The sequence below is a fragment of the Lathyrus oleraceus genome, chromosome 2 (assembly GCF_024323335.1).
Source record: "Lathyrus oleraceus cultivar Zhongwan6 chromosome 2, CAAS_Psat_ZW6_1.0, whole genome shotgun sequence".
Classification (NCBI taxonomy): Eukaryota; Viridiplantae; Streptophyta; class Magnoliopsida; order Fabales; family Fabaceae; genus Lathyrus; species Lathyrus oleraceus.
In genome coordinates, this window is record NC_066580.1 from 479,363,843 (window position 1) to 479,375,091 (window position 11,249).

Below are 11,249 nucleotides of genomic sequence, written 5' to 3' on the forward strand. Positions count from 1 at the left end.
ATTTCATCACGCCCTTGGTTTTGGAGTTAAATACTCTGTAAGCTCTATTGTTTGTAGAGTAACCAAGAGATATCCCTTTGAGATTCAGATTTCCAAGCTTCTGGTGGCACAACTTGACTTCATCTTCCTTGGACATTAGGAATGTGGAAGAATAAGTAGTTTCATATGGAACAACCTTAGGTTTCCACTCCTTTATAGTTTTAATCATTACATGATTAGCAAGAGGATGTGTTTGATGTTTTGGATAACCATGCAGTCTATAGAAGAAAGGCTTTATATGTCCATATTTACCATAGTAGTGAAATTTCCAAGGCAAAAGCTTGACTTTAGTTTGAGTTTCCTGATGTCTGGCAGGATGTTGTAACATTTGGTCGGACATCATGGGCTCATACTTCCTTTCTGGAGGAATAAATTTTGTCACGGGTTTTTTTTGCTTGTTTATTTTGATATTGGTAATTAAAACCTATACCTTTTAAGTTTCCAGCCTCTTTTCCAAATTGAAGAATTTCATCTAGCATATCAAACCCATTGTTCAATATTCTTATGGATTTATTCATGTTTTCAAGTTTAGAAGACAATAAAGTTACCTCATTTTCAAGATCAGTTACAGTAGATAAAAGTTTCTTTTTTTTTCAATTTGTAGTTGAGCTATGATTCTCTTATGCTTTTCTCCTGTCTTACACACCTATTCACTTCTGACACAAAGATCTTTGTAGGAAGAAACCAATTCTTCATAAGAGACATCCTCATCACAAGAATCTTCATCAGATTCATATCTACCAGTGAAAGCTGTAACATGCTTAGCAGTTTCATCATCAGTTTCACCTTCAGAATCATCAAACAAAGAAATAAACAAGCCCTTGTTTTGTTTCTTGAGATATGTGGAACATTATGATCTAATGTGACCAAAACCCTCACATTCATGACATTGAATACATTTTCCTTGATTGGGGTTTTCTTATGTTCTTGCTTTTCTCTGGAAATCACTATTCTTGCTGATGTCAGATGAGATGTTCTTGACATTTGGTTTTGACTTCCTGTCCATTCCCTTCAGCATCTTGTTGAATTGTCTCTTAAGTAATACAATAACATTATACATTCCCTCATCAGTATCCAAGTCACATTGGTCCTCTTCATCTTTAGTGTTGGATACAAAAGTTATGCTCTTGTTCTTCTTTTCAGATATGTCACTAATACCCAATTCAAAAGTTTGGAGTGGCCCAACAAGTTCATCTGCTCTCATGTTGCTGATGTCTTAGGCTTTTTCAATGGCTGTGACCTTCATGTCAAATTTCTTAGGTAGGGAATTGAGAATTTTTCTAACCAACTTTTCTTCTGATATCTTCTCTCCCAAGGCACTAGATGAATTTTCAATTTCAAGAACATTCATGCGAAAATCATGAATACTCTCATCATCTTTCATCTTTAGGTTCTCAAATCTGGTAGTGAGAAGCTGAAATCTAGACATCTTCACTTTAGATGTGCCTTCATGGGTGGTTATGAGAATTTCCTATGCATCTTTGGCCACAGTACATGTGTTTACTAACCTGAATATGTTTTTGTAAATTCCATTGAATAGAGCATTCAAAGCTTTGGAGTTTCCAAGAGCTAGTTCATTCTTCTTCCTTAGACCAGTCCTCTTCAGGCTTTAAGTCAGTAGTAGCCTTCCCATCTTTATCCTTCACAACAATATGTTCCCAACCCTTGATGATAACTTTCCAAGTCTTGCTATCCATATAAATTATGGAATGCCACCATACGTGCCTTCCAATAGTCATAGTTGGTGCCATCTAAGATAGGTGGTCTGTTAACAAATCCTACTTTCATGGTACCAGAAAGTATCTTCCTCGGATCTCACCCATAAATAGAGCAGGACGCCTGCTCTGATACCAATTAAAATTCTGGTATTCAGATATCTGATGTCGTATACGATGTCACAACACTAATATATGGACTTCATACAATAATAATAGCGTAAAAAGCAGGAAGAATATAAAATAGGTCAATTGTTAACCCAGTTCTATGCAACATCATCTACATCCGGGGGCATCCAATCTAGGAAGAAAATCCACTATAACAATATTAGTTTGAAGTCTTAAGCAACCTCTGGTCTTACAAACTTCTCACCTAATCACTACCCGTGGAATTTATATCTAAGACTCTCCTAGATATGAGACCCTTCTCACTTCCCTTCAATCACACAATAATGATAACAACTAAAAAACAATCAAAGGAAAGAAGATACACTTCCAATGAAACAGAATGTACTCTTACTTAAAAGCTCATGAATGATTCATAATTACAACTCAATAAACTCAGTCCAATTCAAGTATCAAAGAGATACTAGAATGGCTCACAAATAACAATGACAACTAAACACTAACAAAGACAATTTCAAGTGCTTATTCTTCTTATCAATTAGGTTTAGTAACGTCCTCTTTAAATAGCCTTTGGTAAGCACGGGCTTCATGCTAAATAATAGTAGATCAAAACAAACTAAATCAAATCAAATTTGATATCAAATCTGATGTCTCATTAAATGTTTCAACATCCAGTCTGCACAATCAAATGTTTCGACATCTTGTAACACCTCAAAATTTGCCCTCCTCTCTTGGGACTAGCTTAACATATTGCATATCATTTGTAGGTCTTTAGGCATTGCATATTGCATATCATGTGGTTACATTGTGCAAGTCATCCTCACAAGTCTTGATCAGAAGATGAAGAGGTTATGTGCAAGCTAGGGTTTCATTGGACTGGATCACTAACTGTCTGAGGGTGGTTCAAATTAGGGTTTTTGATTCTCAAAGGGATTGGTCTACATCTTGGTTGAGGTGGTACATCATCATCATCATGGTTTGTCATCATCAAGTATTGGAGCATATACCTTGAGATTAGGGTTTTGACCACTGGTCAACCCTAATCAATCGTATTGGGCCAATCAGGGCATAGCAAGGAGATGGGGTCTATGATGGATATGGGGATCATTTCATGATTGTATTGAGCTTATGGAGGCTAGGGTTTCATCCTTGAGCCATTTCATCAGAGGATTGGGGCTCAGATTGATCAGTGCATTGCCAAATTCATCTATCAGTTGAAAAGTCAATTGTGCTTGATTTTATGGATTTGGAGGTGGGAGAGAGTTGGATACACTTCATTCATGTTGAAATAAGTGTTATTTGACATTTCAAAGCTCAAGAATGAAGAAAATAAAGTCAGACAAAAGTTGCCAAAAATAGAAAGTGACTTGTAATGGAAGTTTCCAAAAAGGGGAAGTTTTTCACCACAAAATTACATGTCCAAAAAAGCTTCAAATGAAAATTTGTTCAACATGAAAGTTGTAGATCTTGGTCTTACCTTTCCAAAAAGTCCAAGAACTTGAAATTCCCATGTATGGTTGACAAGTTATGGTCCATTCAATTTCAAAAAAAGACCTATAATGAAAGGGGCATAACTTTCACATGGAGTGTCCAAAATGAGTGATCTTTTATGAGCAAACTCCATTTCACATGTACTTTCATGGTGCATAATCAAAATTCATCAAAAATGGTCAATGCAAAAGGTCAATTTTCAAGTGTACTAATTAAAATCCAAGGGCAAAATGGTCCAAGTTGAGAAATAATTGAAATTTTGGAATGGGAGTTTTTGCAACACATCACAAAGGCCAAATAGAAGTTGTTCCAACTGTCATGAGCTGTCAAGGATCAATATTTGGCTAGGCTATTTTTGAACTTTCACTTAAAATGCATTTTTGGCATGGCATAGTGAAAATGAGAAATACAAAGCCAATTAACATGAGACCAAAGCCAAAACACTCCAAATGGCCATTAGAAGATGTCTGAGCTGTCACATTGCTGTCATGAGGCCTAATGTGAAAAGTCATTTTTGCCCTTTGCATTAAGAAAACATGTTATGCTAATCCATTTGCATTTTGTTAATTGGTGATTTAGAAGTGATTAAGGGAGAGTATAAAGCTCTAATTATAACAGAATGTTAATCACAATCACAATTCTCAAGGTTTCTAACTGATTTTCCCTCCAAAAAGTGCAAGAACTCAAGAAACTTCATCAATCTCTTTTGATCCAATCTTCACCAATTCTCAATCATTTTGCAAAATTCTTGTTGGTTCATCTTCCATAAACCATAAGCTTGGACTGTTTCATCGAATTGGAGCAAGAAAGCATCAAAATCGTGACTGTGCATCATGAACTCATCAATGGAGTTTGGAGATTTCTCACATCTGGATCGTGTTTGAGCTGAAATACAAGTTCCATTCATCTTCCTCAACCTTCTTCTTCATCTGTTTTGAAGAATTACATCAAGAAGCTTCAAGAATCATCACTGCCATCTCCAAGGTACATAAACTCGAACTTCACCATTCCTTGAATTTCCATATGCGTTTTGAAGTGCATTTAACGTAGATGATCAGGATGTAGTTAGTTTTCGATTTGGTTAATTGTGGAATGAGATATCTCGATTCAAAGCTTTGATGTCATTTCTTTAATTGATCGATCCGTGAGATATGTTAGGAATTAGGTTGAATTGATCACATATTCATGATCCTGGTGCTCAGACGGTTCCAATGGTTACCTATTTGTTAATTTTTATTGAGATTTGTGGATGTTGATTTCTGGTGATGTTGATGAAGAACGATGATGTTCTTATGCTGTTTCTGGAAAAATCGTTCGTTTGATCCATAATTTGCATTTGCCATTTGAATATCTTGTTTGCCGCGCACGAGAACCAATAGGAATGCTCCGTTCTCATTTAACAAAACTACGCCGTTTTGGCGTTTGGTCAAGGAATTACAAAACTGCCACTGCAGTATTTATTTAATTATTATTTCAATTTCATTTTTTATTTCATTTTCATTTTGATATGTGATCTTCAAAAATTCCTATAGGCTTCATAACTCATCCAAATTTTGTGAAATTTTTTGTGCCATGCTCAGGATAATGTGTAGAATTTTATGATGATTTTTGTGAAATTTTTGCACGTGTGGAAAATTAACATGCCTAGGGCTTGTGGAATATGTCACATTTGTATATGTTTTGCCATTTTTATCATGAAATGCTCATACTTCCAAAGAAATGAATGAAAATTTTTGTGCTTATTCTGGACATGTTGATGGTGATTTCCATGTAAAGTTTATGATTTTTGGATACTTGGTGATGGAGATATGATTTTTTGATTAGAGGTGTGACAATTTGTGTCACACCAAGCTAGGTCAACTTCATGATTTTATTTGCCTGGCTTAGGAATGTTGAATTGCTCCAATGTTTTGTGTGAATGATCATTGATATGTCAAGATAACATGTGAATTTTGCTGGAATTTTTGATGTCATTTTCTAATTGATTGATAATTTTCTTCTCTGTATGCTCATTTGGTGATCTTGTGTGACACATGTTGGCATTTTGCTTGTGAAATTCTCATATGGTATTGGATGAAGATGAAATTTGATATGTAGATTCTAGACACATTATAGGACATCATGGTTTTGATCCCATTCATTTCTTAATTGTTGTCACTGTTTTATGAGTTTTGGAAGGTGATGCTTGTGTGGATGCCTTGAATTGGCTTGTATAAATGTGTCTGGACTTCTTGATTTTCATTGACCTACTTTCTTTTGTCCAATTGAGCTGAAAATTGACATGCTATACATTGAATGTGTTCTGTTTAGGTGGGAATTTTTGTGGAATTAATTGAATTGTTTTGATATGGATTTGAGTGAAATAGTTCTGTTTGGTCTTTTGGAGTTGCAAATTGCATGATTAATGTTAAATTGTGCATGAAATGATAATGGTGAATGGTATGAGTATGGGACCAATTGCATTTGCTTTTAATTTGTTTGAATGTGATTTTGGTTGGTTTGCACTTGCTGTTTTGATTTTTTTATCCCCTTTGGACCCTAGGCTTGGCCTAGTGGTCTAGTTTCTCACATTTGGTTTGGATTTTCAGGTTGAAATGCAAAAGGCTTAAGGGAAAAAGTGCAAGTTGATTAAATTGAGTTTTGTTTGATGTTGTGAACTAACATGATTTTGTTTTGTAGGGTTAGAAGCTTGAGCTTGAGCTCATGGCTTGCACTTATGTGCATTAACTTGTGTTGTCTGTACAGATTGACTTTTGCTGTTTACTGTTGGTTTGTCTGAGTACTGATGATACTTGATTGATTTCAGGTACATTTAGTCGCTTACAGTTCTTTAAGAACTTGCTTGCTGCTGCTTGATTTTTTAAACCAGTTGAGGTAGACTCTCTTGTCTTCATGTAGTCTGGAAGACCTGGCTTGTTATTTAGCCAGGCAACTGTCTGAAGTCCTCCTTAAGAGGCGATGTTTGTGGTTGTTTACTTTTGTGCCAAGCAGGTAAAGACCTCTATGAGGCAATTGGCGGAACCCAAGGGATATGCAATCTATCCCCCGCTATTCTGTTGAGTCGTCCCTCTGCTCACACCACTGTGTTGATGCATTGGGACACAAACCCAAGATCTTGTACTTTGTACAGTTGTGTCAGAGTCTTGAGCGTAGAAGGGTCCCTCCATTCTGGACCCACGCTCCTTTGTCTGAAGCTCTCCCTGGTCAGGGATAAGAGCTGTGAAGTCTAATCTTCACTCACCTCTCATCAGCTTCACCTTAGCCTCTCAATGGCAAGGTTAAGAGCTAACTCTACCTTGTATAGATGACTTGCCTCGGCAGTCCATCCTTGTTTGAGCCTCACTTGACTGGATATAGTGTGTGCTATGTGAAATGTTTGTTTTATTTTGATTGATGCTTGCATGCTTGCTTTCTTCCTGGATAGGATTAGCTTGCTGTTGTGCAAGTAGATAGAAACCACAACATAGGGCAATGATGCATGATAACACTAGGCTCGAGTACAGCTCCCTGGTAGTGTGTCTCCCCTTGGTTTCTGGCTAGATTTTCTTTCCCTTTCAGGGGAACTACATCGCCCTGATCCTCGTTCCAGACGAGGTATGTAGGCAGGAGACCGTGCGAGGTCTCTCTGGGCACTTTTTTTTTCTTTTTGTGTGTATTTGCTTGTTAATCTTCTTGTGTGTCAGGATATGGACGTAAGCCCAGCGATTAGCTGTCCGTATCCTGATTGTGTTTTTGGTTCGAATGCTGATGTAAGCCCAGTGATTGGCATTCAGGCTCCATGTTTGCCTGTTTGGGTGCGTGTGTTGTTTGGCGTGCGTGAGCCGAACTACGGCAGCTTTGATTCTCGTTCTAGACGAGATACGTAGGCATATGATGCGATGTCCTATCGAGCTCTCTTCCTCATAACCCCACCTGTGTTGTCTTCGGTGCGTGTGTGTGTGGTGTTTTAGCAACCTTTTCTTTTCTTAGAGCGTGGATCCCGTCGAGTACGACGGACGTGAGGGGTGCTAATACCTTCCCCTTGCGTAACCGACTCCCTTACCCTTTCTCTTTGGTCGCGAGACCATGCTTTTTCCAGGTTTCTCTGAGCGTTTCCTTTCCCTATCTTGGGATAAATAACGCGCAGTGGCGGCTCTGTTTGTTTTTTTGTTTAGCCTGCTGGTTGTTTTTTCGCGGATGCGACAGCTGGCGACTCCACTGGGGAATCGTGATTGATGTTGACCTGTGCTGGTCCATCTTCCCTAAGCGAGTCTCTCCTAGCGTTCTAGGATAGTTTAGGTTGCTTGTTTTGCTTTATTTATTGCATTTATTATTCTGACTGTGTATATATTTGCATAAATATTTGCATGCATCATACTATCATTATTGTCGTCCTCTGTGCAGGTGGTTCCTCTGTTTGGGGTGGGTGTTCTGAGTGGGGCTAAAACCCAGGCCCGAGTATACACCTAGGATTAGTGTGGTCTCACGTTCCTCATTTGCTAAATCAGCATATTGTTGCAACGTGACATGCCACAAGCCAGACGAGGTTCATTTGATAGTGCTTTCCTCTGTGGGGTACCCCACTTTGGTTGAGTTACTTCATTTGAGCTGTTGACTCTGGTGACCGATCATTTCCCGGATCTTTGGTTTAGACGATCTTAAGGGAGCTACAATGGCACACCCGAAAGGGCAAACCCATTGAGTATCTCCGCCCGATTGTCGAGACTATTATCCGCCTTAGGGTGACCTGATTAGAATTTACCTGTGAGGGGAGGGTGGTTCTGTCAGATGCATGTTCAGTTGATGGTGACTTTTTTGTTCCGCGGATCAGAGTCCTATTTATAAGTCGGATTTATGGCCGTTTATTGCCGAGACGCCGGAGTGCTGTCCGAGGTATTTATCAGTGGGGATCCGTTTATTTTAGGATTCCCCGGGTCAATTCAGATGGTTATTGGTATCTGTTCAGAGATGGTTTGATGATGATGATGGTGTATCTGTCTTCCGTTTATTTCGGAACCCTTGAGGTGGATTTGTGGTTACGTGTTCCCTCAGATGGTTGTGATCGGTTCAGAAATCAGGGCCGTAACTCAGTGCAACAGATGTTCAGAGGACTTGGAGGATGGCCCAGTGCATTGCATTCATACATCCGCATCATTCTCATTTTGCATTCATCTGCATCGAACCTACGTCTAGCCATATGGGGAGTATTATGGATTGAGAATCTGGTTGAGAGACATCTGGATGTCAAAATGTTATTGGTGAAATATTATCTGTCTCGATGAAACCAGAATCAAAGGACAGAATCTTCCTCGTATGGATAGACGTGCATTCATGCATATTAACCTGTTTGCTGTTTTGCAGGAATCATTGCTCGTGCTCGCAGAATTGTACCTTTGCACTCAACCCGTCCTCACAGATACTTCACCCGACGCAATACTCCCAGACTAATGGATCTCCCAAACACAGATATCCTCGAGCTGAAGGACAAGATGACTGAGCTGATCAACATCATGCAGGGTTTTGCAGTTGGTCAGAAAGCTTCGGCTGACAAAGTTGAGAAGCTCGAGCGGGCTTCAGCTGCTAACAGTGTTGTTAACCTGGATGGTGTCTCCAACCAGGGGTTGGGTGGATCCAGAGACGGTGAAAAAAGAGCAACTGTGGGTAGGGTGAATAATAATGCTGGTGGATTTGGTGTTGCTACTGGTGGTGGGCCCGGTCTGGGGCATAATCTGAAGGATAGTATGTTCCCGCCTTTCTTTGGGGTCGATGATGACAGAGAGGAGGACAGAGAGGCTGATCTGTTCTCTATGCTGAATGAGCCATTCGGTCAGTACGGTGTCCAGCCACCAAACAAGGAAATCCAATTGCTGGCTGAGAAGATCAGAGCTCTTGAAAGTTATGCCACTCCCAGCGTGGTAAATATGTCAAACATGGGGCTAGTTGAGGGGATTGTGATCCCACAGAAGTTCAAAGCGCCTGCATTTGACAAATACAATGGGAGTTCCTGTCCAGAAATTTACCTCCAAGCTTTCGTCCGCAAGATCTCTGCATACACTACAGATCAAAAGCTTTGGATGTACTTCTTCCAAGACAGTCTGTCTGGAGGATCCTTGGAATGGTACACCAAGCTTAAGTCGTCTGATATCAAGAGCTGGCAAGATCTTGGCGACGCTTTCTTTAAACAGTATCAGTTCAATGCTGATATGGCTCCGAGTCATACCCAGCTGCAGGGTATGTCTCAGAAGAATAATGAGGGGTTTAAAGAATATGCTCAGAGGTGGAGGGAGTTGGCTGCCAAAGTTCAACCTCCACTGGTGGACAGAGAGATGTCTGATCTCTTCATGGGTACCCTGCAGGGGTTTTTGCTGAAAGGATGGTTGGATGCCCGGTGACTAACTTTGCAGACATTGTGGTGGCCGGAGAGAGAATTGAAAGTTGGCTGAAAATGGGGAAGATCCAGGGTGGTAATGCTTCATCATCAGGATCAAAGAAGCCATTCGGGAATGGTCAGCGCAAGAATGAGGGTGAATCGAGTGCTGTGTATGCCCAAAGGGGACACGGTGGGGATCGTTCCTACCAGCACACTGTTGCGGTAACCACTCCTACTGGTAATCAGTCTGCACGACAGCAACGTCAGCCACCTCAACAGAGAGCCGGGTACCAGGTGAGAGGAAAAGGGATTGATCGCCATTTCGATAAGCCGCCTGTGACATATGCTGTTCTGTTCAAAAAATTGATGGATCTTGGGTTGGTTCAGCCGAGGACGATGGTTCCGATGAGATCTGATCAGAGGCCTCCTAACTATGATGAGAACGCCCAGTGTGAGTTCCATTCTGGTACACCGGGGCATAACATTGAGGGCTGCAGAGCATTCAAGCATGTTGTCCAGGATCTGGTAGACTCCAAGGCCATCAATTTTGCACCATCTCCGAATGTTAATGCTAATCCCATGCCGGCGCATGGTCAGGCGATGGTGAGTGCAATTGCTAAAGATTCAGATCACGCCTATGCGGTAGGTGAAGAAACTGACAGTGACTGCAAGTTCATTGATCGATGGATAAAGCCGTGCGTACCAGGGAACTGGAAGGCCTAAAAAGATCATCACTGTCACTCGGTCGGAAGAGTAATGATTTCTGTTTTGATTTTATCTGCATGAAAGCCATACGTGTTGCCCGACACGTAATGGTTCATTGTAAGGGCCACCTCATGTTCATAATTTGCAACATTTCTGCATCATTAATAAATGGATGTTTTTCAGTCAAAAAGCGGTGTTCCCTGTTTTTCATTTATTTTTGCAGTTTAAAAACAAATAAAAATGGCAATGTTTATTTTCATTTTTCTCTTTTTTGTGATTTGTCTCGTTCCGAATTCAAAAATAATTCTCCGGATCTCGTTGATAACAATTTGATTACACCTCATATGACTTCGACAAACCGATCTATCATGCCGAAGAAAAAGGCGAAGAAGATTATGATCTGCTGGAATTAGCCAGGTTGTCAAAACAAGAGGAGAAGGTGATTCAGCCGCACGAGGAGCGGGTTGAGGCTGTTATTCCAAGCACCGCCGAGGTCAGGAAGGAAAAAATGGGAGCCGCTTCAGAGGCTAGTCAAGAGCAGAATGGTAGCCCTGTTGAAAGAGCATGTGGATACTTTCGCCTGGTCGTGTCAGGATATGCCAGGTCAAGTACCAATGTCGTTGTGCACAAGCTACCATGGAGAGAAGACTGTTCTCTAGAGAGGCAGAATGCCAGTACCGCGTATCAGAGTGGCTTTGTTTCATGATATGATTCATCGTGGAATCCAATGCTATGTTGATGACATGATAGCAAAGTCCCGGACGAAGAGGGGCATCTGGCAGATCTGGCCAAGCTAAGTAGACCAGTTAAGACAATTCAAACTG